General features: G+C 38.7%; 1 protein-coding gene and 1 pseudogene across 4 annotated transcripts in view; one reads left to right on the forward strand and one right to left on the reverse strand.

Annotated features, from left to right (window-relative positions):
* Positions 1-2,996: 2,996 nt before the first annotated feature.
* LOC110539429 (adenylosuccinate lyase-like) lies at positions 2,997-13,158 on the reverse strand (annotated as a pseudogene).
* A 12,903-nt stretch (positions 13,159-26,061) lies between these two features.
* The window catches only part of Zc3h12b (zinc finger CCCH-type containing 12B), a 231,871-nt gene continuing 230,083 nt past the window's right edge, over positions 26,062-27,849 (forward strand). For 2 of the 4 annotated variants that reach the window (XM_060375016.1, XM_060375017.1), the window contains exon 1: positions 26,062-26,526. The gene's annotated coding sequence lies outside the window, so the exon portion shown is untranslated. The other 2 variants (XM_060375019.1, XM_060375018.1) reach the window with 2 other exon arrangements.

The following is a 27,849-nucleotide window of genomic DNA, read 5'->3' on the forward strand; positions in this document are numbered from 1 at the left end:
GATCTAAGGTGATTTAAGGTATCCTAAATAGGTAAAAAATGCTTAATATTTCCTCCTGTTGCTATGCTACTGTTATATTGACTGTGCAGAGCTTTGACCTTTATCAATAAAATTCTGATTTATTAATCTAACTCTAATAAAAATCATTCCATTATACCACCCACTCTCATGTTCCAAGCTCAAGACTATAAATCTTCTTTGTTTTGTCTTTTAAGTATAGACTTAAAATTTGTTTCTCATTGTGCTAGACTTATACACATCCAGTCTTCTAGATAGGGAGCCTCCCTTCCATATGTGTAATCATATTATGACTGAGCCCTCTCAAACTGGCAACGGGAGCTTCGAAGGAGGGAGTGAGGATTGAAAGAAAGAGACACATGAGATAGATGTAAGGTGGACTTCAGTAATAACAGAGGTCGAGTTTATTTTTCCCTCAACCCCTTTTGTAGTCTAAAATTCTTACATAAGAAAAAAAAAACAAAAAAAAAAAACAAAAAAAAAACATTATTTTCCCATCTCATGAGTCAGAAAATAATCAAATATTTGTTCAAAGGTCATTAGCCATGTCCTTTTTATCTCTCACCACAAGCCTTCCTTATGATACAATTCATGAGTTCATGAAACATTCACTCTGAACAGTTTCTTTGTCAAAACATTCAAATGGTAGAAAAACAATTTAACTTGGCAAAAGGTAAAACTGAATTAGCAGCAGCATTCTAAGATAGCTGTGCCATGGCTCCTGACAACTCTAAAAGTGAGCTTTTGTCCCTTCTACACCACGAAAGGCTTCTGCCTTTTCAGAGTTCACCTTAAAGGATGTTTATGCTGTGAACACAAATGTGTACAGCTACTTATTGGGATCTGTAAGCAGGCATTTCTACTGCCAGCCCAAGGGACCTCACAAACTGGATATCAGGCATCTGTGAGGCCACGTACAGACCACCTGCAGACCACTTGAAACTACCTGCGCATGCTCTGGGTCACCTTATAAGAGAATTCTCACCACCCACCCACCCCCTCCTATCCTGCCCAGAGATGGTTTCTGTGACCCTTCCCTCTTCCCTTAATGAACCTCCCAAGTGAAACCAGTTGTGTGGTGTGATTTTTGAACCCGCCGTGTAACTTTGCTGCACAATCCTAACACTACTGCCTTTTTCCATAATGTATATTTCACCACAAATTACAATGGTGATGCTAACATGTCTAAAGTTTTATCTCCTTTGTAAAACTTAAAAGGAGTTCTTGTAAGCTGCAGGAAATCCACCTGAATCCACCTCTCAGGTCAGTTGGTCTTCAGATAAGTACTGTACCTATTGCCTATCTCAGAGGGTGGGAGTCCTCCCCTTTCCCAGGTTTCCACACCAGATGTTAAATTTATTTGAAAAGGATACCACTATAACAACAAATGTCAATGCACGAATAAAATGATGATGCATACAACAGATACGATATGAAAGAGGTTTATTGGATTGAGATGGAGAGAGAGAGAGGAAAAGAAAAAAAAGACATGGTGGGGGTAAGGGGATTCCCCGACAGAGAAAGAGGAGAAAGGAGGAGACAGAACAAGAACTAGAAAGAGAGCTAAGAGGCAGGGGTCAATTTATAGCTTTTGCGCATCTGAACCACGCATGCCAAATGCGTCTACCTGGCAGGTGACACATGATAACATCATAGGTTACTAGGCAACCCAGAAGCAGGCTGCCTAAATACTAACATTCCTTTCATGTTCTATAATTTAAAAATGGGGAGCTTAGGCTGCTTCTCATGTAATGCAAGTTAAAGTATGTAAATATAGGTTCATTGGTTGCTATACAAGAGGGCCAGAGAAAGAGATAAAAAAGTAATAGAAACAAAATGTCCAGATTACTTGGTAGTGAAGACGAAGGGATGCCCCTTCCCTGGAAAGTTTAGGGTAGAAGGTGAAGTTTGCCAGACACGCAAGGCAGCAAATAGTGACTGAGGAATGCTGGGAGAACCTGGAGCTACTTGTCCTGGGCCTGAAGCACACCATCCCAGCCTTTTGCTAATCATAAGTGAATAACAGGCAGAGATTCTCTCTGGCTACTTCCTGCTGATACTGGAGGTGCTGTAGAGAGGTCAAAAGGCTGAAATGTCCATGTCCAGGAAGAACAGGCTGTTTTGATGCTGTTCAGGCTCTGTGAGAAAATCAGTGGCTGTGGGAAATTGTGCAGGTCGGGCTTGTTGTAGTCTGTGAAGTCAGACTAGAACACTTGTGGTAGCTGCTTTAATGTTGTTGTAGATATAGGAAACACCCAGATCTGGCAGGATACTTCAACACATATATAGGCAGAAGACAAAGTTAAGTAAGTTATAGAGAAAGTTTCTTTAGGTGTACATTTAAAACTTTTGGGAGAGTGAACAGAGGTGGGAGGTTTAGATCAAAGAAGAGACTTGGACATGGGCACCTCCATTTACCTGAGGAAATCTCCATTTACCTGATCACTGAGAATAATTAAAAAGGCTTTGTTTTTGATCTGTCATTTAGGAGAACTTTGATTGCAGAGGTGTGTAGGCTTATAGGCCCTCAAACTGGGCAATAAGTGTAGAAATATTAAATTCTCCAGAAGACATCATAGAAGAGAGTCTGAAGGAATGGACAAATGGACTATTCCCATTGGGCAGGTAGGAGTCAGTGAACAGTCAAGGTGTCTCAAGAGCAAGGTTTAATTCAGTAGATTAGTACAATCTGTTCCAACAGCTCATCAGCATTGGCCAGTTGCCCTTAGTGAGAGAGGGAAGGAGCAAAACCGTGCTGGTAGAGGGACAATCTCACCCAGGGTAGAAGAAGGTTCTAGATGAAGGGTTTGGATGTAGGTTGGCAAGTGGTAGGAAGCGTTTGTGCCAACCAGAGGTGAAGACTCACCAATCAGCTGGTATTGGCTGTAGCAGTCAAGTAGCCAGAAAAGGGAAGTCCCGTGACCAGAGAAAGGGGAAGAATCCCACCCTCTGAGATAGACAATAGGTGCAGTAATTATCTAGAGACCAATTGGCCTGAGAGATGGATTCAGGTGGACTTCCTGCCGCTTACAAGAATCTCTTTTAAGTTCTAGAAAGGAAATAAAACTTTAGACATGTTAGTGTCACAATTGTAATCTGCACTGAGATTATGGAGAAAGGCAGTAGGCATACACATTTGTGTTAACAGCATGAACTTTCTTTAAGGTGAGCTCTGAAATGGTAGAAACTTTTCGTGAAGTAGAAGGGGCAAAAGCTCTCTTGATCTTAATTTATTTTATGATTATACATTATTGAAGGGAGGTTCCTCTCTGTCCAGAAGAGACTGTATGTACATAAGTCTAGCACAATGAGAAACAATTTTTAAGCCTATTCTTAAAAGGCAAAACAAAGGAGATTTAAAATTTTTGAGCTTGGAATCATGATAGTGGGTGGTATAGAATGTTTTTAATTAGAGTTAGATTAATAAATCAGAGCTCTATTGATAAAAGTAAAAGCTCTGGACAGTCAATATAACAGTAGCATAGCAACAAGAGGAAATATCAAGCATTTTTTTACCTATTTAGGATACCTTAAATCACCTTAGACCTTTCAAATTTTATAACTTGCATTTACCAACCTTGAAGCATCTTACTGGACCCTCAAACACTTATCCTCATAACTTAAGCTTCTATATCCTTTAGGCCTTGTATCTAATTATTTACCATGACATATAGGTGAAACTGATATGAACATTCATTGTCCATTAGCTAAAGGGATGGCAAAAGGTTACATCTGAGGCCTGATTTTTAAGTCTGGTAGCAAACTAGGCTGTCTAGATCTGACTACAGCAACTGTAGGAGGCTTAATGCCTGGTTTCCTACATAAGAAGACTGAGAAAGCACCTGAAGCTTCCCAAGACAAAAGTTGGCAATATGTCCGTTGGACCCAAGTGTGAGGTTAAAACACCTGCAGTGTTATCTGGTCTTGACAAGGCTGGTGGAAGTCATTGAATTTAGGAGCCATTTGTCCTCTGCCAGGCCATGGAGCTGGAAGGCTGGAAGCGTCTGTGGCTCTTGTGCTGGTTGAGCCTCCATGGCTGGGCACAGAGCCTGCACTGGAGCATTTTGACTTCCAGAGGCCAGTATGCCAGCAGGTAGTCATGGCTTGTTGAGGCAGCTTCAGGGCCAGGGTCTGTCCTGGCTGCATTTTAAAAAGTTACCTGGCAGAGTTGTCTTTTGGCTATACCTGGCAAGGTGAGGCATTGCAGACTTTTTTTTTTCCCACTGTGGAAATGTTGATAACCTCAGAGCAGCAAAGTCTGGAGCATACTTTTGTGCTGTAAATGAGCCTATCCTGAAGACTCCTTTCTTATTATTTTTACCAACTCCTAAATGGTGACTCAGGGACCATCCTCACCTGTTTAATTAAGATAACAGTGAGACCACGTTTGCATCTGTAGGACTGTAAATATATTTTTAACACGTTTGAAGACTTGATCATCTATGAGATGAGTGACTATTAACTTGTGTTTGTAAAACTTTAGGTTTTGTCCCTGTTTAGCTAGAGCCTTTAAAGTCATAAACATAGTCCATTAAAGTAAGAACATAATGTTTCCTATATGATTTAATACATAAAAAGCTCATAGCTTATAAAAGTCTAAGGCTATATTATAGATTAATAATATTACCATTTTTAGAAAACAAGAACAAGCATATTTTAACCTTTTGATAGTGAAGATAGAGCACAATGAACAAGTTTTAACATAAATAAATAAATGTCTCTAAAATTAAAGTTCTTAATTTCAGAGTATCCTTGGAATTATATTGTATAGTTTAAGGGTATCCAGGCAAAAACTTCTATTTAGTAATCCCTGAGTTATGAGTTTTAAAATCAATAATAAGGTAGAAAAGTATAAAGCAATTTTGAAAGCACATTCGAATTTACTGTAGTAAATCTATTAGCCAGAAAGCCTAGTGGTGAATCTGGATCATAGGCAGCTCATGGCAGGGGAGAAAAAACAGCGTTTATTCATTAATTCAGGAATTGATAAAGATATAGGCAGTTAGACATGCATTTTTAATTAGCATAATTTGAATAGACCTTTATAACCTTGAAAGTTTAGCAGCATATAAAAATTATTTTGAACCAGGGTTGAGTCATATATAAAGCATGTTATAAAGCTATAACTTTGAATTTAAAAATCCATACCCATTTAAAATGAGAATTGGGGCTGGAGAGATGGCTCAGTGGTTAAGAGCACTGTCTGCTCTTTCAAATGACCCACACATGCCAATTGTGTCTACTTGGCAGGGGACACATGATGACATCATAGGTTACTAGGCAACCCAGAAGCAGGCTGCCTAAACACTAACACTGCCCACATCCCCAGTGCCCTGATAAGTCTTAAAGAACATCATGAAAGAAGAGGCAGAAAGAATGCAAGAGCCGGAGTGTGGGGTGGAGTGCTGTGAAATGCTGTTTCACAGAAATGGCATGACTAATGCATTCAATAACTCACAGCAGCTGTGGTTTTCTATACAAGACCTACACAAAATTAAGAAGATAAAATTCTAACATAAATGTGGGAGGAGTTCACAAGGCCCCATCCCCAAATCTAGAGTATTTTATAGCAGCTAGGGAAAGGAAAAAAAAAATCTTTGGCATGTTGCTATTGGCACATAATACAATGGATAGACCCACACATGGACATACAGCAACACTAATTGGTGTTAAGGGACTAATAAAAAAATAAAGAAGTAGAGGACATGAAGTTGGAAGGTGATGTGCTGGGGACGGTGGGGAGTTTGGGTGTGGGTATAAAATACAGGTGGATATGATCATATTTCATTGTGTTTTGTAGGAAGGAAAAGGAAGGGGGAAATGATATAATTATAATCTCAAAAATAAAAGCAATAATTAAAATTATTTACAGTTCCCCAACAAAACTTCTATTAGTGGGTTTGTAGTTTTAATCTTTACATTATTTGAAACTTTAATACATGGGTACTGTATTTACATAATTTCTAATCATACATTTCTCCTCCCTACAACTTTTCCCTTGCCTTCCCTCACTCTCTGTTGATGTCATGACCTTTTCTTCTTTAATCATTATTGTTTTACACACACACACACACACACACACACAAATAAATAAAAAAATGTTGAGTCTCTTTAGCCATATGTTATTATGTTTAGGGATGATGACTGAGGGGAGCCTGCAGGTGTTCAGGTAAAGATGCAAACCTGTGAATGAAAACTTTGTTCAGATTGACTTTGTCAACTTGGATCAGACTTCAAGGAGTTTTTTGCCAGGTGGTTCCTTGTCAGCATATTTAAAACACAGTACAATTTGGGGAAAAGTTTCCAGGCAACAGTCATTCCCATTTCAGGTTTCTAAGCAACAATCATTCCAATTTCAGGTGCACAATAAATCTTTAAGTGGGACTATATAGAAACTCTTTACAAAGTACATGAGACCGTGAGGGTAGGTTCTATGCTAAAAGGTCTTAAATCTAGTGTCGTCTCTGGCTGATAGCATAGAGTTCAGCAAGCTATAAAATATCTGTGACATCTCTCCTAAAGATGAGTTCTATTAAAGACAAAGGTTTAGAGAGGGAGAGTATGAGATTTGGGTGAGGTTTGATTGTATAGCAAAAGGTGGGTGAAGTCTGCCTCCACAGATAGTACCAAGGTCACCAGGTCATTATCAATGTTCAGCCTCAGCTTTCTGGGCAGGAAAACGCATACTTTATCTTCTCTATTAAGGAGATGCCACTGTGTGGTTAACATTATTCATTCCCTAGTGATCTGTGGGCAAAAAGACTGTAGGCAAAAAGATTGGAACATCTATTAAGAATCTTGTCCTCAAAGGAGATTGATTGCCATTTTCTTAGCATCCATTGTCTGTAGCTCTTCTATGGGTAAGGTCTTTTGATATTTTCTTAACCTATGCTGGCATGTCAGCTGGTGTTATCATTGTGTAGGTTTTATTTAGGTGACTGTGTTGTTAAGATTTCTGGAGTATAACGCCGTGTCTCCTAGTGAACATACTACCTTATGGCAGATATCTTGGTCCTGTGGTTCTTAAAATGTTTCTACCTCGTGTTCTGGAATATTCTCTGAGCATTTAGGTGTAGGGGTTGTATTTTAGATGTATCAATTGGGGCTGGCTATGCCAGCCTTGTTCTGTGCATTTTGCACCATTGTGGATTTCTGTAGTGGTCTCCAATGGTTACGAAGAGAAGTTTCTCTGATAGGTGAGAGCTCTACTTACTTGTGAATATAATGGTATTGATTTCGAATACAGTGAGCAATTATACTGGTTTGGAACATGGCAAACATAGACTCTCCTTTAGGGTTCATGAATCTCACCAACCACAGGTAGCTGCTTAGGTTTATAGTAGCAGGCATACATTTCCCTCCTATTGAGTTACTGAACATTGCCTCAACACCAACTAGGTGCCTATTGGTTATCCCTAATATGTAAGCGCTGCTATTGTGTATCTTGATGTTCTGGTCATTGTTGTGGATCTTAGGTTTTACAGCTGGCTAACACTATTAATAGTTTTTCTCCCTTAACAGCTTTCATAGTTCCTTCCTATAATAGGAGAACTAATCCTTAAGGAGAATACCACACAGTTCAGACACAGAGCTTCAAGGAATTGATCTGGCTTTGGCCTGAAAGCCTCCTTCCTGAGGACTAGCTCTCGTAGTATCCAAAGAAGCCATGCACACTGTCAAGGTAGAAAAGCAATAACAAGTCCTAACCAGCTGTAAGCCTTTGAACCACAACAAGGACCAGAGTGTTAAGAGATTCTGAATGGTACAATAGTGGCACATTACCCTGGAGGTTACCGATAACCACCTAATTGAACTTAAGACCTGCTTAATATTAGGAATGTATGCTCGGCTCTGTATACTTGTATACACTGTATTCCTGTAGCTGATGGAGCCCATGGAAACCATAGAACCTACAGCTGCCACTTCCTTAAACCACCCTACCTCATAAACACATTCTAAATTCATGCCTTTACATCCACAGAAAAGTGGCACTCTCACATTATCAAAGAAGGTCCTTTCTTGCAGTAGAGTGGAATTATCACAAAATTCCTCAATTGGTCAAATGCAGAGAACAACTGACTGTAGGGTATTCAGCCCCAGCAGATACATCTACAACAAAGCTCTACACTTAAGGCTCGGGAAACATTGGAGAAGATGGAGCTGAAAGATTGTAAGGGCCATAGGAGGAGGACATCAGCTGTGAGATAGTGTCTTCTGAAATAAAAGAAAGAGCAGCACAAAGTGGAGGGAGGGGGTGAAGAAGGGACAGATATGAGAGAACTTGTGGGAAGCAGATAGGGTGACTATGATCAAGAAACATGTGATACACCCAAAGAATTAATAAAATATTACATTATTTTAAAAAGAAAGCTATTTTAGTCAAATAAAAGGGGAACTGTTGTAATGATAGAGTCCTATGTTTGCCAGTTACAAGAACTTAATTACATAAATGTACTGCAAACCATTTTGATTTCTTTAACTAACTCTTTCTTAAATTACATGATACCATACCTTGTCTTAAAATATCTGCTCTACAGTTCTACTCTCTTTCTTTTATTTTAAATTTCTTAACAATATAATTAGCAAACTTTCAATGATTTTTCCTTAATTCTCTTCTGTTCCACAGACATAACTCTGCTTTCAACTTCCATTCCATTTTCACAGAGTTTTAGCAGAGCATGCATCTTCTCTTTTAGGAATCTGTGGCCCTGCTACCATGATCCACCAATGAAAGAAGAGGATCTCAAACAAATCTTCCAACTGTGAGAATGGAGTTGAACTAGCCTGAATGCACTATATGAGGCTTCTTCCTACTTAACCTTGGCTGCTGCCTGCTGGGAAAGTATTTTCTCATCCCTAATCATGATGATGTTCTTTGTGGCTATGAAAGGTAACTCTGGCTGAATGCACCTTTCAATTACTTCGAGGTACACCACCAATCCTTCAGAAATGTTCTGTAGAGTATTTAGTATAGTATCTTCAGTGAGAAATGCTCCAGCCAAACAGATCCACCCAGTGTGTGCTCAAACCACTGCACAGAAGCTGTTTGTAGTAGGTCCATGATAAGGTCGATCAGGTGACAGGTCCAGTTGAAACTGTTTTTTTTTTTTTTTCTTTTTTGCCCCCTTCCATTTATTTATTTAATCATTTACAGCCTGATCCTAGCCTCTTAGCTTCCTCCTTCATTTCCTCCCAGTCCCATCCTCTATGACCTCCTTCTCCCATTCTCCCCTCTCCTTCTCAGAGAAGGTGAGGCCCTCTAGGGTTATCAACCCACTCTGACATATCAAGTCACAGCAGGACTAAGTGCATCCTTTCATGCTGGGGCTTGACAAGGCACCCCAGCTAGAGGAAATGAAACCAGTGGTAGGGAACAGAGTCAGAGACAGCCCTACTCCTATTGTTGGGGACACACATGCTGATCATGCTGCATATCTGCTACATATGTGTAGAGAGTGTAGGCCCAATCCAAGCATGCTCTTTGATTTTGTGGTTCAGTCTCTGTAACTCCCCATGAGACCAGGTCAGTTGACTCTATAGGTCTTTGTCTGGTGTCCTTGGCCCCTTCACCTTCTTCTGTCCTTCCTTCCATTCTTCGATGGAGCTTCCAGCTAGGCCTATTGTTTGACTGTGGGTCTCTGCATCTGTTTCCATCAGCTGCTGGGTGAAGCCTCTCAAAAGACAGTTACACTAGACTCCTGTCTGCAATCATACCAGAGAATCATTAATAGTGACAGAGATTGGTTCTCTCCCATGGTCTGGATCTCAAGTTGGGCTAGTCATTGGTTGGCCATTTCCTGAAACACTGCTCCCTCTTTATCATACTACACTTCTGGTAGGGAAGACACATTCGGGGCAAAGGTCTTATGGGTGGGTTGACGTCCCCCTCTTTCCACTGGGAGTACCACCTGGCTACAGGAGGTGATGAGTTCAAGTTCCTTAAGCACTGCTGTTTGGATTCACCTAGGGTCACCCCCTTGAGCCTCTCTTGTCCCATAGATCACCCCTTGCCCAATTTCCATCCTGGCTTCCAAACTTCCCCTTTATCCCTCTTTCCCCATTCTCCAAACTCTTGACCCCACCACCAGTACCTGCCACACTCCCTCTCTTACCAAGCTCCCTCCATCCATCAATTTTATATGTCTATTTTATTTCCTGTTCTGAGTGATATTCAAGCATATTCACTTGGGCAATCCCTGGCTTCTTTGGGTCTGTGGATTGTATCATAGTTATCCTGTACTTTATAGCTAATATCCACTTATAAGTAAGTGCATATCATGGGTGTCATTTTGAGTCTGGATTACCTCACTTGGGGTGATCTTTTCTAGTCCCATTCATTGGTCTGCAAATTGCATGATATATTTGTTTTTAACAGCTGAGTAGTATTTCATTGTGTAAATATACCACATTTTCTTTATCCATTCTTCAGTTGAGGGATATCTATGTTGTTTCCAGTTTCTGCCTATTATGAATAAAGCTGCTATGAACACAGTGGAGCAGGTGTCCTTATGGTAGGGTGGCACATCTTTTGGCTATTTGTCTAGAAGTAGTATAGCTTGGTCTTGAGGTATATCTATTCCCAATTTTCTAAGAAAACTGCAGATTGATTTCCACACTGGTTATACAAGTTTGCACGCCCACCAGCAATTGAGGGGTGTACTCCTTGTTCCTTGTCAGCATGTGCTGATACTTGAGTATAGCCATTCTGACCAGTGTAAGATGAAATCTGAGTCATCTTGATTTGCATTTCCCTGATGACTAAGATTGTTGAACATTTCTTTAAGTGCTTCTCAGTCACTCAAGATTTTTTTGTTGAGAATTCTCTGTTTACATCAGTACCTCATTTTTAATTGAGTTATTTAGTTTGTTGATGTTTAATTTTTTTTGAGTTTTTATATATTTTGGATAATAGCTCCCTGTTGGATGTAGGGTTAGTGAAGATTTTCTCCCAGTCTGTGGGATGTGATTTTTTTTCCCATTGATAGTGTCCTCTGCCTTGTAGAAGTTTTTCAGTTTCATGAGATCTCATTTATTAATTGTTGATCTTAGTACCTGAGCTGTTGGTGTTCTGTTCAGGAAATTGTCTCCTATACCAATGAGTTGAAAGCTATTCCCCACACTCTCTTCTATTAGATTTAGTATATCTGGTTTTATGTTGAGATCTTTGATCCACTTGGACTTGAATTTTGTGCAGGGTAATAAATATGGGATCTATTTGAATTCTTCTACATGGAGATATCCAGTTAAACCAGTACCATTTGTTGAAGATGCTGTTTTGAGACAGAAGCCTACTGCAGAGGGCCCCTGAAAGACTCTACCTAGCAGTGTATCAAAGCAGATACTAAGACTCATAACCAAACCTTCGGCAGAGTGCAGAGAACCATATGAAAGAACAGAGAGTTTGTATGATGTGGAAAGGATAGGAGCTCCACAAGGACCAAATATATCTGGGCACAGGGGTCTTTTCTGAGACTGACAATCCACCAAGGACCATATATGGATATAACCTAGACCCTCTGCTTGGATGAAGCCCATGGTAGGTCAGTAACCAATTGGTTTCTGAGGGGAACAGGGACTATTTCTGACAGGAACTCAATGGCAGGTTCTTTGACCTCCCCACCCCCCAAGGGAGAAACAGTCCTGCTAGGCCACAGAGAAGGACTTTGCAGCCAGTCCTAAAGATACCTGATAAAACAGGGTCAGATGAAAGGGGAGGAGCTCCTCCCCAATCAGTGGACTTGGAAAGGGGCAGGGAGGAGATGAGGGAGGGAGGAATGGTTTGGGAGGGAATGAGGGGGCAGGATACAGCTGGGATACAGAGTTAATAAAATGTAACTAATAAAAAAAAAACAGATAAAAATGAAGTTTCAAAAAAAATAAAGAAGAAGATGCTGTTTTGTTTTTTTCATTGTATATTTTGGTATCTTTGTCAAAAATCAAATGGCCATAGGTGTGTGGGTTTATTTATGGGTCTTTGGTTTTTTAATTTTAATTTTTATTATTTGCAGTTTATTTACTTTGTATCCCCCCTGTAGCTTCCTCCCTCTTTCCCCTCTCAAACTCACCCTTCCTCTCCCTTCTCTACTCATACCCCTCCCCAAGTCCACTGATAAAGGAGGTCTTCCTTGCCTTCCTTCTGATCCTAGTCCATCAGGTCTCACCAGGACTAGCTGCATTGTCTTCCTCTGTGGCCTGGTAAGGCTTCCTTTAGGGGGAGGTGATCAAAGAGCAGGCCAATCACTTCATGTCAGAGACAGTCCCTGTTCCCATTACTATGGAACCCACTTGGACTCTCAACTGCCATGGGCTACATCTGTGAATGGGTTTTAGGTTATCTCCATGAAAGGTCCTTGGTTGGAGTATCAATCTGAGAAAAGACCCCTGTGTGTCTTTCTTGTAAAGGTCTGTCCTATGGTGATGAAATCTCTCCCAAATCCTGCTTTTTCGGTCATCATCTTGTCCAGCTGCTCCACCTTCTGCTGGCTTAACTCTATGAGCTACTAGAAGCAGGCCTGAGTGTAAGTGGTGCCCTTCACTTCCAGGAAATGCAGTTCATCGCTGACAAACTTCAAGTTCTAAAGATCCATACAGAGATTTTGAATCCCAAAGCAGTAGCGTTTCCCAACCATGGTCATCTGAGCAGGCTGAAAATATGTGAAATCTACAGTGGAATCTAGAGTGTTCCTTAGCAAGGTAAGCAAACTTTGAAATCACTCTTGCAAGCCTTGGCAAAAGCAGGTCAAATGCAATTCTCAAAATAACCATGTCTGTATTGTCTCCAACATAACAGGAGGTGGCACTAAGATAAATCAATGCCTGCCTGCAGCTTTCAGACAGCAGTGGCTGAGTGTGTGTGTGTGTGTGTGTGTTAGCCATCGCATTGTGCCACAGATGGTTCTCTTCTTCAGCTGATATCTAGAAGTCAATATTGTTCAGGTTTGACTTCATCTCCTGGATTTATTTATCTGCAATAGGTAACCACAGTGTCTGTTAGACCTCTGCCAGCAACAGGCACAGCCACCACCACATCTGGAATTTGAACCTGTCTCTTAACAAGAAACACATCTCAAGGCTGGCATAGGAGGGCCCTGTTGGAGAATGGTAGCTTTCAGGACTGCCAGAGTTACGGACTGCAGTCATTTTCAGCATGCAACCTGCCCGCAGCCTAGCATTCTGTTTCTTAATTTTTTGCTTTTTGTTAAGACAAGCTGGCCTTCTCAAAGCCATAGTCCTCATTCTTCAGCCTCCCAAAAATCTCAGATTACAGGACATAACCTTACTTCATTTAGCCTTTGCATATTTATCAGAGTGTGAACAGTCAATCATGGCTATTCAAAATAGATCCTATATGATATAGTCACAGTGGAAATCAATATACAGATGCATCAGAAAACTAAAAATAGAAATACTTTCTTGTCCAATCATAACACTCCTGGATATATATTTGAAGGAATCTATGTCAGTATACCACTAAGACGCTTGCTTATACATGTGTATAGAATCAGCCCATATGTTCAATAATATAATAGACTGGAAAATGTGGTATATACACATTGGAGTTTTATTCATCCATAAGTAAGAATAAAATTGTCATTTGCCAGAATATAGATCATCAATGTTAAGTGAAACAAGCCAGAATGAGAAAGATAATAGGTTTTTAGTATTATATATGTGTGTGTGTGTGTGTGTGTGTGTGTGATATAAAAGTAGAAGAAAAACTATGTAGGGGTAGAAAGAAGTTTGAAGAGAGAAAGGAACAAGGAGAATAATGGCTGTGAACAAGAAAGACAAAATACTTGCAGGTCTTCTCTCACAAATTCAGTCTATGTTTAATATTATATGTATGTTTATATATGACATGAAAGTACAAGGAGAACTATACAGAGAGTGAAAAAGTAGCAGTGAGAGGAGACAGAAAGATAAGGCAATTTAGAGGAATAAATATGATCCAAGCATCAATAAATATATATATATACATATAATGTCATAATAAAACACATTAATTTATATGCCATACATGTATGAACAGCATCTTAGTGTTGCACTGACACATATTCCTTTAAATATATATGTAAAATATAAATAAATAAATAAATAAATAAATAAATAAATAAATAAATAAACAAATAAATAAAATGGAAGTTCTAGTCTGCTTGTGTTGGAGACAGTACCTATCAGGCATGTTTTCAGCAGCAACAACTAAGAAATCCAACTATACTTGCTTAAATAAGGAGTCTGCTCATTTTATTATTGCTAGAATATCTCAGTCATAGCAGCATCAGATGAAGCAACCTTACCCACAACGTTACAATATGACTCTTTCAACTCTAGCCCTAATAGTCACATTTGTGACAGAAAAATAAAGCATTCTCAGAAATGCTTATCAAAATTTCTTACATTTAATGACCAGAACTGGTCTTATGCCCATCTCTAGCTGGAAAGGGAGCAAGGACAGTCAGCTAGATATATCGCTGCTTTGAATAAAATAAAATATCTGCCAGTACGAAAAAATTAGGAAGACAGATGCTGCATTAGAAGCTAAAAATGTCTGCTACATGTCATCTTAGGCTATCACATGTAGCTTAGTCTTTGTACACTTTAATACTGGCACTGAAGGCCTACCTCTGAGTATACATGAGGCATAACTTCAAGAAGTTTTAAAGGATCTACGTGAATAGCTAGACTAACCTGCTTGCTAGTATTAAATTTTTGTATAATCACATCCAGTTGAATGTGGATTAGACTTAATGACTTGTTTCTACAAATGTGGTAAAAGTCACAGGAAATCATGAAAGAATCTCTCTGATCACTTTCTAGCTCTCCACCTTAAATGAAATTCATTTAAGTTTGCATTTATTTGGCAAAGAACATAGGGCAGCCTTTGCTTAGTGACAGTAAGGAATTGAGGTAATCCAGGCAAACAATCCACAAGCACTTGAGTCATGCTAATAATATGGACTTGAAGGCAGATTTTTGCAAAAGTTGAGCCTCAAAATGTGTATATACCAACCAATTAAAAAAGACATGCAATTGTCTCCGCCTGAAAGAGTTACAAAAACAGAAGAACTAAGCTGAATCTAAATTTCTGGTCTACATAAATTGTGGTATAACTGAAGTGAGCTGTTTCCAGTTGTTAAATTTCAGGGATAATTTTTTACGCACTAAAAATAACATTCCTGAAGTAAATGATGGACATGCTAAAAAAAAAATCACGTAAACTTTCTGCAGTTTGCACTGACAAGCTATAATTTAGGTATTTTCTCTTCTATGCTTCATCCTTCCAACTCCAAAGGAAGAGTTTTCTAATATTCAGGTTAAAGCAGTCAAAAAATAAAACCGAATTCTTCACAGGTAAATGAGCTCCCCATCTCTGGAGGCAGAAACCATGTAAATATCCATTAGATAGTTTTTGTGGTAAAGATTCAGACATCAAATGGCCAGATGAACTAGATCAGTGTTGTTAGTAAATAAGAACTCAAATGAAATAACATTTATATAATATACAACGGAAGTAAATAACAAGGTTATTATGAACAAAAATGGTCAGTTTATGTAGGTTCAGCCTACCATTCTTAGGTGGCTGAGCAGCTATAATTCATCTGTGGCATAACAATGAGCCTGTTCCCATGTTTAGAATGCATAGCATGAAGTGGTCTAAGATTTTTCAAACTTAGTTTCTTGGAAGCAAAGGCAGTATGAGTGCCAGAACAGCAATGTCAGCATAATCTAACACTAGTAAAATACAAACTCTCGACTCTCTTCTGTACATATTGGATCAGAAACTATGAAAGACTCTAGAAATCTTTGTTCCATCAAATAAAATTGAGCCAAAACATTCACATTTGTATTTTATGATTAGAATGTAGGGAAAATAATTTTATCACTCTAGAGCTCAGCTCCATAATCTATAAAAGTAACTGATAATAATTTGCCAGAGTATAATTGATTTTGACACAGTTTTTGTGGTATATAACACATAGTAGGCAGTCAATTACTGTTAGTTCTATTCTTATCAATAAAAGTGAATTGAATTTATTATAAATTAGATCTTTCAAGTTGCATAAAATTATAAATACTATAATTTCCCTTCATAAATCCTATCATTCGCCAAGCCACAGAGGAGGACAATACAGCCAGTTCAGATGAGACCAGATAAACTAGGGTGAGATGGAAGGGGAGGAGGACTTCCCCTAACCATGGATTTGGAGAGGGGCATAGGAGGAGAGGAGGAAGGGAGGGTGGGATTGGGAGAGGAGGAAGGAGGGGGCTACAGCTGGGATACAAAGGGAATAGACTGTAATTAATATAAAAAATAAAAATTTAATTAAAAAATATCCAGTATCACAAGACAGTAATTTTATAAACCATCTGGGTTATAATAAAATATCAGGATGACATTCCAGTTAAATGTCTATGCAAATTAATATAATAAAGATATTTGGTTTAAAAATCTTATCATTCTCAAATGTATTCCCGTTTATGATTTAGGTCTGTTTTTATCCTTGTTAGAATAAATGAATGATTTAAATAGCTTCTAATTGTGAATAATGGCTATATATTGCTAACTCATGTTAATGTGTTTGAGTATCTATTTTGTGGATAATTGTCATCAAATTAACATCTTCAAATGGTTTCTCTGTTACTTGTGTCTGTACTGCCTTCCCCTACTATGAAATAATATTTTAGTAGGGATGAAAATTCATTTTTAAATTGTCCCAAAGGAAAAAATGCCAAGAAATAAGTTCTTACAGTCTAGGAAATACTAGAAATAGGGGTCAGATTAACTAAGGGCTTATCCCTTTTCATGAAGATGGGGCTTAGAAAAAGTATCCTGTGTTTAATGGCATTATTTAAGAAAAAGTGCAGACGTAGTGCCACACACCTTTAATCCCAGCATTCAGGGAAGCAGAGGCAGGTGGATCACTGTGAGTTCGAGGCCAGCCTAGTCTGCAAAGCAAGTCCAGGACAGTCAAGTCTACACAGAGAAACCCTGTCTCAAAACAACCACAACAGCAACCCTCCCCCAAATTTGTAAGCTTTTGATTTCCTGGTTGCAATGGAGCAAGCCTTTAATCCCAGGACTTGGGATGCAGAAACAGAAGGATCTCTGTGAGTTTGAGGTCAGCCTGGTCTACAGAGTAAGTTCCAGGACAGCCAGGGCTAAAACAGAGAAAATCTGCCTTGAAAAACAAAAACAAAACAAACAAACAAACAAAAACAAAAAGAAAGAAGGAAAGGAAGGAAGAAAGAAAAAGGTAAATCCCATGCACTCTTTTTTTATTTAAATTTTTAATTTTATATTAATTACAGTTAATTCACTTTGTATCCCAGCTGTAGCCCCCTTTATAGGATGTACAATTTACAATGGGATTTAATATGTATATTCTGAGGATTACAGAATAGGTCAGGCTAATTTGACTCATGTTAACAAGTTACTGCATAATATCTACTAAATTCAAGGCATCCAAAAATGTTGGAATGCAATAATGAATAAGATGCCAGCCTAGTATACAGTGAGTTTATTGTTCACTTAGTAAGAATAAGGAAATCATAATAAAGTCATTGGCAGAATAGTCTTACATCTCAGAGTTCTTGAACTTCTAAATTTCTGGGTAAGATGGCTGCCTCTGTGTGAGCTGGTGAAGAACAAACCAACCAAGAAAAATGTATACATACAAAAGAGAGAAATAGAAAAAGATCTTCAGAACTCCATGGAAAAAGTGGAGTATTTCAAATAAGTAAGAGAAAAAGATGAGTGATACAGAGAAGCTGAAAACAGACTTAGCTGAACAGTTCACTGGCATAGGGAGGGGAAACAGCAGTCACATCCAAGAGATAAGCCAGCAAAAAGGATGGGAAGTCCTAACCTCAGGATAAGCCCACAAATCCTCTTAAACCTTGAATTCAGCTGTGGGTTTTGATGAAACAATGATTCCTCCAGGGGACAGGTCACCACTGGTGAGGTGCAGCATTTTGTCACATTATATGACTTAGAGAGCAGCAGCTCGGCAACTGTCTTGAAGAAGAACCTATTGATAAAAAGTAAGTATGTCAGAGGCCTGAAGTCAGGAAACATCCACAGGCAAAGAAGCCTCAACTTGTTGTGTCACAGCCCTTAGGTGAGCAAAGGCCCAGAGAGGAAGCCTCAGTTTGGCATGACACACTTTTCACATGAGGAAAGTTTCAGAGAGGCTGTTGTGCAGAGCAAGAGCAACAAATGCAGATTAGTCAAAGGACACATAAACCACGTCGAAGATCTTTTCCTCCAGCTTCTTGCCCAGGATTTCACCAATCCTGGCCAGGTTCCCCACTCGCTTTTCCTCCATGGGCTCTGCCAAGAAGTCTTGGTGCTTTGGGGAGGTTGTCATCTTAATCAGACTTAACCAGCAGCTGTGGCTCTGGTTCTACTCCTGGATCCACTTTGCTGCTCCTCCAATATCTCAAGCTAATAGAACATTCTTTGACTTTTTAAAGTTTTTCTTTTAAGAATATTTTTTACTTATTAGTCATTTCATATATTTTGGTATACAGTTTTTCATTATTGGGCAAAATTTTTGTTACATTTACCTGATAGTATTTTAGCCATTTTGCACTATTTGCACACCCTTTTTTCATTATGTCATTCCTCCCTGTTGTCTCACTGTTTCCCCCTCCTCTCTCCAACATTCTTCTCCATTCTTTCTCTTATTATTGCTTTTGTTTATTTAATTGTGTATATATTCTAGTCTTCTCCTTTCCCTGCCTCCTTCAATCATCTCATTTATTATTTCTACATCCTAGCTGATTTTAAACTTCATAGCACATTAAACAAAGCTTTGTGATTTTCAGTTTTATGATCACAAGAGAGAAAAAGTAAATAAGGTGTGGGAGGATAGAGGACTTGAAGAGAGAAGAGAAACCATGGGTGGGGACATCTCTGAGACAAGCTGGAGACCTATGACAGTTTAGGGTCCTGGAAGGGTATGGGGGTGACTCTAAGGGAGACTCCTAGCAGCAGGGATCATTGAGACTGAAGAGGCCACCCTCTCACTAGACAAGACCGCTAGGGGAGGGAGAGAAACACCAACCCACCCACAAAAACTTTGACCCAAAATTTACCCTGCCTACGAGAAGTACAGAAATAAAGATAGAACAGAGATTGAGAGTACCAATGTCTGGTCCAATCTGAGACCCACCCCATGGGAGAGAGCCAACTCCTGACACTATTAATTATACTTTGCTATACTTGAAGGCAAAAGACTAGCATTACTATCCTCTGAGAGGCTCCAGACAACAGAAGATCAAAACAGTTACTGAAACTCACAGCCAAACATTGGATGGAGGAGAATAGAATGACCTAGAGGGGACAGAGCTCCACAAAAAGACTAACAGAGCCAACTAACCTGGGCCCAGGGTGTCTTACAAGCACCAACCAATGACCATGCATGGACTAAACCTAGGCCTCTTATATATATGTAGATGACGGGTAGCTTGGCCAACTTGTGGGTTCCCTAGAAAGGGGAGAGGAGACTGTCTCTGACATGGACTCTATTGATTTATTTTTAATCACTTCCTCCTGGTGGGGCTGCCTCACCGGGCTACATGGGAAGAAGATGTGCTAAATCCTGATGTGACTTGATGTTCTCGTTTGAGATTTTATCAGGGAAGCTTCCCTTATCTGAGAAATAGAGGAGGGGGAATAAGGGTAAGCAGGAAGGAGGATGAGAACAGGAGGAGAGGGGGAAAGGGGACCTACAATCAGGATGTAAAATGAATAAATAAAATAAAAAAGAAAATTAAAAGAAAAATAATAAGGATGAGCTATGCACTAGCATAAAAATTGAGGTAGTAAATTAAAAAATATAGAAATATTAGAATTAAAAACCTTGATGAAGCAAATAAAAACCACAGTAATAAGTTTAACAGTAGAATAGAACAAAGAGATGAAAGAATATCACTGATGGAAGACAAAGCTGACAAAATATTATACTCAAATATGAATATGAAAAATGCATGAGCATGACCACAATGTTCATGAACTCTGGGATATGATTAAGAGATTAGAGATATTGAAATAATAAATTTTAACCTTTAACATTTCATGGTATTTGCATTCTTTCATCTATACATGTTATCTACATTTTATTTTAAGTAATCTATTTGCAATAATTCTTGCACAGATTCTAAATTTTATTAAAAAATTTGAAGAAACAGAGAAAGATCAACATGAACTGTATGGTTTCTTATCATTTTTTTTCCTGTCGCTGTGACTTGTCTTAGTTTTCACCTACTTAGACTGCCCCTATAGTTAGAAACACTATCCCTTTAAAATGTTATGAAGGAGAATTTTGTCCTTTTTTTCTACCTTGTGTACTCTTAATCTCTCAAAGTATTCAGACAAGCATAGGCCTTACTCTTTTTCATGATTTGAGACAGGGTCTTGCTATATTGTTCAGAATGGAACTGAACTCACTACATATCCTAGTCTGAAGCTGAATTCATGATGCTTGGACATATTTTCAGTCTACTTTTTAGGCAAAAGTATAGACATGTTGGCTTTATTTATATAAAATAGCCATAATCTTTTTTCTTTTCTCTCATTCTTTTTTTTAATTTTATTTTTTCTACTAATTACAGTTTATTCACTTTGTATCCCAGCTGTAGCCCCCTCTCTCGTTCCCTTCCAATTGTATCCTCCCTCCCTCATTTTCTCTCATGCCCTTCTCCAAGTCCACTGATAGGGGAGGTCCTCCTCCCCTTCCATCTGACCCTACCCTATCAGGTCTCATCAGGACTGTCTGCATTGTCTTCCTCTGTGGCCTGGTAAGGCTGTTCCCCCCCTCAAGGGGAGGTGATCATAGAGCCAGACACTGAGTTCATGTCAGAGAGAGTTCCTGTTCCCTTTACTAGAAAACCCATTTGTATACTGAGCTGAAATGGCCATAATCTTATTGCTTCTTTGTAAAAGTGAAGTAATTATGTAATGATACTTGAGTTTCCTTTTGCAGAATTGTTTTGGGAACTTACCATGAGGAAGAAAAAGAGCATGTTTGTATAAAGAGATAAAAAAAAAAAAAACTCATGTTGAATGTGATCTCTTTGAATTCAAATGGCTGCATACAGAAAGGTGAGGATCTCTAACAGGTAGATGGATCTATATAGAACTATTTTGAAGTAGATCTCAGAAGAATGTCTGAGCCAACCTTGTTGATCTGAAACTCATCCACATACAGGTAATAAAGTTCAGAGACTATGCCAGGCATGCTAGTGCCTACTGGTCATCCAAGCTTTTGGCAGGGAAAGACAGGGGGAAGCAGGTTCAAAGACAGCCAGGTGTGTATATAAAATCTTGTCTGGAAACAAGAACAACAAAGTTCGAATTGCAGACAAAGAAAAATAGGTCAAAGGCAAAACTATTGGGGGAGTGGATAGGAGTCTATGAAACCTATACAAATGAAAAAGTAAAAGGATGAGAGAAGTAAAAGGAGAATGCATGTCTGGAAGTCAAGTGAATAAAGAATCCAGTCACACCAAAATGACCAATACCATGGTACTCGGCAGTAAGATTCAAAAAGAAAGCATATGAGAAGTGCCCATTACAGAAATAAATTAGTAATTGGTGTTTCTAAAACAGGCATTTTAGTAGAGAGAAGGAAGTGAAATTCTTACATATGAAAGGTGACTGGCAAGAGAAGGATTATAAACAGTGAATGTAGAACCACATTTCTGATCTCTAGATAAGGAGAAAGGTTGATAGGATAACAGAAAACACTTCTAGGAGACTAGAGGGATCTTTAGGATAAACATGAATGTTTTTTTTTTTTTTTTCGAGAATATATTTTCATTGAGTGTGTTTATAAGCTAGGAGAACAATTGGGATAAGAGGGAGAGGTGTAAACTATTGGGGAGAAATGGTGCACTGATTATACACTTTAATGATTAACTCTGGGTCATCAATAATGCATGTTCTCTTGGAGTCATTTAACCAATGGCAAGTCCAGATTTGAATTCTCTACTTTCTGCTCCTTGTGTTTTCTGTCCACTGTCTGTCTGTTGAATGACTTTGAATCTGTGCCCGCCAAAAGGCTATGTTGTGAAACTGTTTATCCCATGTCTCTATCTTATTGTGTCTGTTTACACAGAATATCTCTGTGTCTGTTGTATGAGCTGTATGCGTCTCTCTGTGTGAGTGATGTCTGTCCCTAGCAAAGGCCTTCACTCTGTCTTTATTGAACAGCATGGGTAAAGAATGGGCTATATTAAAAAAAAATAAAAAATAAATAAAAAAAAGAATGGGCTATATTATAGAAATCTTTAACAGAGTTTTACAAGTGATTGAATCAATGGATATGACTGATCCTCACTAACCCAGACAACAAATATCATTTTTAATCAACTAATATTCATAAATGGTTGCTTGCTTTCAACCTTTATGATAGATTTAGAAATTTGTTTTCAACTTCTGTATTTGCTGCTTTTAGCAAATGATATACATACATTACTCTGGGCCAGGGGTATGGAAGAGTATAGAAGATTGCAGTTATGAATTATCTTAGGATGTAAATATAGATTACATGGGAAATCCAAGGCAAATAAGGTTGGCTGTTACGTTGTCCACTTAAAGTCAGGCTAAACAGTTTAAGTAGACAGTAGACCAGCATTCTTAAGTAACTTTAAGGAGTATTATTAACTTTGGCTGTGAGGTCCTTCAAAAGTTCCAGTCTCAAATAGTATAAGAGATATTTTCAAAGTATCACATCACTACAGAAAGGGAAATGAATAAGGTAAGAATTCTGAAGGGCTTGGTGAGATAGTGATCAGGAACTCAGATGTGAGATTTAGCTATATAAACAGACTACAGGAAGCTGGAAAAATAGAAGTGTAACATGGGAGCATATAAGAATTGTAGGTTAGAAAATTTCTTCTACTTTCAGTTTTTTTTTTTTTAAGCTAGAGAATGAAATTTGGTGGTGGTTTTGAAAGGTAACCAATAAATGTTTCAGGTTTGGAATGATAGCTAAGGAAAACTTCTTGGGGTAGGAATTCCAAGAAAAATGTAAGAGGATTACAAAGTGACACTGAGAAAGGAAACTAAATACATAAACTTGTATCTGAAGGTCAGAGTGAGCTTCCTCTGCAGAACTATAATGAAAACAATCAACAGAAATGATAAACTATTACACAGGGTTGGGATTTGGGCTGGAAAGATGGCCCAGTGGTTAAGAGCACCAGGAACTATTCCAATTTTGGAGACCTTTCAACTCACAGTTCAGAATGAAATCATGCACATAACTAGAGGACCCTGACTATCTGATAAAATTATACCTTTGATATCTTATTATTCTAGTCTTCCTCAAAAGTACTGTTGAGTAGCTATAAAAAGAATCTACATCGTCTTGATGTTTTTCTCTTAGACACATTCCATCCACTCAACCCCATCTTGCTTCTTGGTTATATATCCTCATTTGCCCATTTCAGAAATGAGTCCATATTTCTTCTTTACTGTAATCTTCCACAGCAGTAGTCTTTCTTGAATCAATTCTCTTTTGTTGTTGCGTTTTATTATTTTTAAATAAGAAGCATGATTTTTTTAAACTATAATTGTCCCTCAGATGGAAAATTTTTCTAAAATCTTTAATATGGCACACAGATATTGCACAATCTGTTTCAAATCTGGCTTGTCTGTATTCATCACTATTACACAATCATTCTGTTCTGATCATAATATAGACAGAATATATTTAAGTCAAAATATCTATGGTGGTTTGAGTGAGAGTATTCCTGTGTGTTCATGTATTGTGATGCTGTTCGGGGAAATTTAAGAGGTGTAGTCTCTACGGAGGAAGTATGTCACTGGAGGCAAGCATTGAGAACTTAAAGTCTTCATATGATACTTACTTTTTCTCTTTCTCTGCTTAATGATTGTAGTTCAAAATGTGAACCACAGCTTGCTCCTCCAAGGGCCATGCCTGCAGCTTGTTGTCATGCTTCCTCACAATCAGAGATTCTAAGTCCCTGGAACTGAATGCCCAAAGTAAACTTCCTTGCCCCATATATTTTATTGGTTATGGTGATTTATCACAGCAATAGCAAAGTAATTAACAAGCTTTTCTACTTTTCATTGTCTACATTGTTTTCTTTCACTATCACAGACTTTTTTCCTTTGCATGAAATTATCTGTTTTGATAATCTCCCATTCATATGTCGACATACAGAACAATATTACACCTAGCATGAATTTATATGTTCATGAAGAATTTCTTCTTAGCCAACTAAGTACGTGTACTGTGTCAACACAGGGTTTGTCCATGAAAAAAATGTTATTGATTTGTAAATTTAAAGGTGAATAAAAGGCAAGGATGACTATTATCTCTTAGCTTTGTAGAGTGTTTCATTAATGGATATAATTGGTCTTTACCCTTTCTCTAAATTTCAAAGTTGTATAAATGTTTTCAGGTATTACAAACTCCCAGTCTCTAGCATATTTAATCTTGGAATGTAAAGACATGTCATCAAAGTTATAATAGGACCTCATCTTAAGGTACAATCATTCAGAAATATGTGTGATAGAATTCTGGAGATGTTTTATTATTCTTTTATAATAAGTCAATTAATTAAGAAAACATCTACCTCCAATCTTAAATGAAGTTTTTTATCAGAATCTCACCTTAAATTTGCAGCACCTTGAAGGTCACCTGTCTTCACATGCTTTTTATGTTTAATCGATAAATCAGCCTTCTTTCTTTACATACTTGTCTAAACAGGTCTGTTTATTGATAAGAATTACTGCTTTACCAATATAGTTGTTGTGGATGTATTGTATGACCAAAGCAATACAAACCTCAGTGAAAATACTCACAATGTTTCGTTAGTATTTCCTGGCTATCTGCTTACCATAAAGTTTCATTTGAAATTTATAGTCCATTTGAAATTTACCTTTTATTAACATTTTAAGGGCTTTGCAGAGGTGTCACAGCATTGCATAGGTTATATTATAGTTTCTAAAAGGTTTAAATCTTTCATTACATTGTCATTCAGCAAAGTACATTCTGTAAATATTCACATATTGTTTATACATTGTATTATTTCAGAATTAATCACATGTTTTGGTCATAACTACACGTTACAGAATAGTTAAGCCATATTTTAATAAGAACAATAGCCCGCAGAAAATGACACAAAAATGTTTTATATATAGCGACTGTTTACCTGTCAGTGCTTATTTATCAGTATTTTTACACTAATGTGTGGTTTGGGACAGATCACTGGATGTTCACCAGTTCACAAGTCCACATAGATTTCCATATGAACACAGAAAATGTACGCAGGCATTTTATACATTCATTTCAGCCTGAGAAAGTGTAAAACTGGTTTACAGCTTGGTGACTAAGGGCTGGCATTAGAATGAAATCAGACTCTTTTTGGAGGACTTTGTTAAGCTTGAATGTTCAACTAGAGAGTATGTATTTTGTCTTGTATTGTACATAATGACGAACCATTGACAAATTGCACCTTTTTATTGAGTGCTTATTCAGTATCACAGTAGGTTATATTTGTTGAGTGCTTTACATACTTTCTCTCTGTATCCTTCTAAGTATTCAATAGGTACCATTTTACAGCTGAAGAAGCAGATTGAGAGAGGTTAAACATCTATCCCAAGAAAAAGAACAGCAATACAAATTTGGCTGTATTTCCCCAAACCATTCAAGCAAGTGAAAGATGGGAGTTTTATAAAGATCACTGTGGTAGAAATACGAGAAATGACTGCAGGAAAACAAATCAATATACATTTTCCACAGCTCAGATGCCAATCCGGTAGTGGGTCTCATCCTAAGTATCCAACCCTCTCCATTTCAGAGTATCTCTGACCTTTCGTCAGCATTCTTTTTTTTTTTTTTTTAAACTTTGACATTAGGTCCTACTTAGGAAGTGGGGTTTTGTTCACTTTTTCTAGGTCGCGAACCAACTGGTCCGAGATCAGACGGCGGCATCAGTGGTCCCTGGCGGGGGTGGGGCGCATGCGCGCGGTTGCTAAGAAACGGCGATCCAGGCGCCACGGCGGTAAGTGCGCCGGGGCTCTGTGTGTAGGCAGCAGCGCCAGAGGAAGAGGAGCACGAGGATGCAGCTGCGACCGCGGCCCCAAGAGGGAGCAGCCACTGTTCTGTGGTCTCGGGGCCCAAGAGATTGGAATTAAGCCTGGGGGTCCGGTTGCCGAGAGGACTAGGGCAGCGGGTCCTGCCAGAAGCTCGGCCTGCTATCCGGGGAGAGTTCGGTCCGCTGGGCCAAGGCCTGCCGCCTTTGCCTTCTCCTGGCCCTCCAAGTCGATGGTGGTGAAGTTGGTGGCTTCCAGGGGCACAAGCACCAGGCTGCTTCTCTTGTACCCAGCGCCTCTCTGGCCCTGCTTGGACAGCTGCGACGCCGCCTCCTCTCGCCGGCAGATCCCACCCTCAGCGGCGGGGGAGGGGGAAAGTTTTCCCTCAGCAGGGGCTGTGTGATGCAGGGCGACAACGAGACCTTAGGAGAGTAGGGGTGAGTAGTGGCGCGGCAGTCCCCTGGTGCTGGAGCTCTTTTCTGGTCTCTGGGTCTCTGGGGCCCCAGCAGGCCAAGGAAGCTCTGAGCTGCGTTCTCATTAAGAAGCTTCTGACACCCTTCCTGCATCTTCTCGCAGGTAATTTCTTCTCGCAGGTAGTTTCCCTTCTCAAAACCACCACTTTGTGATCTCAGCCTTGGCTTCCAGAAACAGTGTCAGTGATTAAGGCCTGGTGTTGTTTCTTAGATGCTGATGACTCTAAATACAGTCATGCACCCTGGTCTCTGATTTGGAAACAGATTCTCCTAATGCCCCGCTCACATAATTTCTCCTTGCTCTAACTGTGGCTCTGACTCTTGATCTAAGAAGGCAGTCCGGCAGACCTCAGGTTTGTCAAGAGCCTATCCTCTGCATTGCTGTTGCTTAAAGACTGACGAATTGACCAGAAAGCTTGAGTGGATATTGCCTTACTTTCCAGTATTCCAGCAATCGGCTTCTGCAAACCATATGCCTAGCTCCTGATTCTTAACATGTAAAACTAAGCAGGTACTAGTTATGTTAAAAAATAGTAAGAATAGTGATTATAAGACAAAACGAGTAACATGTTCTATTTGACAACAAAAGTACAATCAAACTTGAGAAGTAGATAAAGTAGATTATTGACAATAGGGGGAAACATGTTTTACAAATTATTATTCATCCAGAATGACTCACTTCTTCGTTTAAAAATGTGTTGATGAAACTTAAGATAATCCTAATAAAAATAAGGATAGTTGTGATCTATTTGTTCTTCTTAAAGTAGGCTACAGGAAAATAGTCACTTCCCAAAAATTTTGGCACTAGACACCCCAAGTGAGAGTTTGGATACTGTGATTAAATAAGGTCCTAAAGTTAGTAGGTGTTTTAGCAATAACATTTTTTTTTTGAGGTGTGAGACTTTCTTTAAAAGTAGAAGACTGAGAAAATTTACAATTCCCAGTTGACCCTTTTCAAAAGTGAACTCAATTTGAATTGATATATAATTTTAATTGTAAGGCACTTCTGTGGGCTGACAACAAAAGAAGGGTTCTTTTATTTCACTGTCTTCCATCCTGACAGTTTTAAGCCATTTCAGGTCTCTTATCTAAAAAGATGTGGTGAAAAAGAAGCACAATGATGGGGAAGCTAAATTTGGTTTTTGGTAACCGTTTTAAGCTACAGAACTTTAAAAATGATATAGATGCCATTTGTGATTAGGTAACTGGCTAGTGAATCTGTTACCACTGCCAATTTTCTGATCTTTTTAGATAAATGCCTTACATTGATTGTCTTGGTGTTTGAGA

This window comes from Meriones unguiculatus, chromosome X (genome assembly GCF_030254825.1).
Source record: "Meriones unguiculatus strain TT.TT164.6M chromosome X, Bangor_MerUng_6.1, whole genome shotgun sequence".
NCBI lineage: Eukaryota > Metazoa > Chordata > Mammalia > Rodentia > Muridae > Meriones > Meriones unguiculatus.